This window comes from Frankliniella occidentalis, unplaced genomic scaffold, assembly GCF_000697945.3.
Source record: "Frankliniella occidentalis isolate FOCC.00 unplaced genomic scaffold, Focc_3.1 Scaffold46, whole genome shotgun sequence".
NCBI classification, from domain to species: Eukaryota; Metazoa; Arthropoda; class Insecta; order Thysanoptera; family Thripidae; genus Frankliniella; species Frankliniella occidentalis.
Window position 1 is genome coordinate 1,294,286 of NW_026267176.1, and position 2,162 is coordinate 1,296,447.

Sequence of the window (2,162 nt, forward strand, 5' to 3'; positions counted from 1 at the left end):
GGGGCAGAGGCCGGCGAAGGGCCACCATACCCTCACTGATGGGCGTCCCAGCAGAAAAGAAAGATCGACTGAACCAAAAAGCAAACGGAAAGTACGCGGAAGGCGAATAAGGAAGGAGTGGCCGAGCCAAGGAAAGGGGGGAGGGGGGCACAAGAAGGGAAACTGACGACAAGGAGCGTGGACTACTTCTTGTCCCCACAATACTAGCACAGAGCACTCTTGCTCGGCTTCTGCGTCGTCAAAAAGGCGGCGGGCAGACTTCGAGGCTTTCTTTCATTACGGAGAGGTTCGTCCAAAGCGCGGACCTGGACCGGCGGGCCTAGATGGCAGGGTCAGGTTGATCACGACATTCTAGCATGCTGCAAACCCGAAGCCCCAACACAAGGCCAGCACGGGGCCAGCATAACCCCAAGCAATAGCCCAGAATAAGGCAAGCAAGAGGCCAGCACGACGAGGCCAACACGAGGCCACAGCATGTGCGCAGTATGAGGCCAGTGCGAGATCAGCAAAGAGGCCAGCACGAGGCCAACACGAGGCCGCAGCATGAGCGCAGTATGAGGCAACCATGAGGCCAGCACGAGATCAGCAAAGAGGCCAGCACGAGGCCAGCAGGAGGCCAGCGCCGCCACGGACGGCCCAAGTTTTGAAATAAGGAGCGGGCGAGCGGACGTGTGCTGCCTGCGGGGCCGGCGGCCGCCGGGCGAAGCGGGCCGCCTGCTCTGGACGATAGACTATTTCTATCCAAGAGTCCTCCGAGGCGGGGCAGGGCGGGCCGGGCGGGGCAGTCGTATTGGGCCCTTGCGGCCGATGTGTATCCCCCACCTCGGCCCCGCCCGTGCCACGCGTGCTGCCTGCTGCACAGACCGCTTCATAAATCGACTGACAAAGTCAAAGTTTCGACCAGGTCGGAGCGAGAGAGAGAGGAAAGAAAATAAAACTGAGCAAGAGCGCCGGCGAGCGCGCAAAGAACGCAGTGCAGGAGCCAAGGAGAGGTGGCCGTGCGGGTGCCAGCGGGTGGCCGCCGGGCAGGTAGGCAGCGCGGCGTCAGGCCTGTGCAGCGGGCCTGCATAGCTACGGAAGTGCAAGGGGCTCCTCCAGGACATGGGAGGCCGCCCGGCCGCGCCCGCGGGCCTCCGCCGGCAGCACTTGCAGGAAGTCAGGAAGGAAGCCGCCCCCCGTCCGTCCGGCCGTCTCTGTCGGGCGGCGGCGTCATTGAAGGTCCGGGGCAACACAGCAGCCCGCCGGCACGACGTTGGCGCAAGTGGACTTGTTCTTGACGCCGGCGCCCAGGCCGCGCTGCGCCGCTACGCCCGGCAGCAGTAGTTGGCCGTGCCTTACCTGCTTCATTAAAAACTTTACCTCCTTGCGGAGTCCACTAGCGCGCGGCCGGCGAAGACCCCCCTGAGCGCGTGCGGCCGGGCCGGCGTGCGGCGGTCGGCCGAGCAGGCCTGCCCCTGCCCTCCTGGCCCGCTGTCATCCACAACTTTTTCTTCTCCACTCTCTTTTTTTTTTTAAACCTCCCGCCGTGCGCTGTTTCATCCCTCTCGCCGCGCCCCATTTTCTTTCCTCGCAGCGCCGAGTTCCCGTGAGAGTTCGCTCCACTCCTCCTCGGGGCCACAAGACAGCGAATATGCGAAGTATACGAGTCGGGTATGAAGCATTATTCGCCGCCGCACCGAGAATAGCGAGGGGCGCGCCGCTGCCGCGAGTGTCGAGCTCAACAACACCCGCCGCCGCCGCGCTAGACTACTCGAGTATCTCCGCGGAAAGGGCAACGATGCTGCTGCGGGCCGGAACTTTTGGGGAGAAAGGCGCGCGCGGCGGCGTTCCCGTTTACGTCTCGTGGTGGGTGCGGCGGTGGACAGGGGACGGGGACGGGGCGGAGGAGGGTGCACGACTGGCCGTCGGGGCGGGCGGGGACCGCGGGTGCCAGCGCGCTCCCATAGGGCTAATGTATCCCATCGGCATCGGCTACACATGAAAGGGGCGGAGCCGTCCCCCCGCGTCCATGCCCCGCCCCGCCCCACCGGAATGTCATTGGCAAGTTTTGTCCTCGCTGCTCTGCTGATGCTGCTCCGCCACGAGCGCGATCTCCTATGTTTTCCCGCTTCCTCTTCCTTCGGGCTTTTCTGCACGCACGTGACCATCGTTCGACCCGCTCC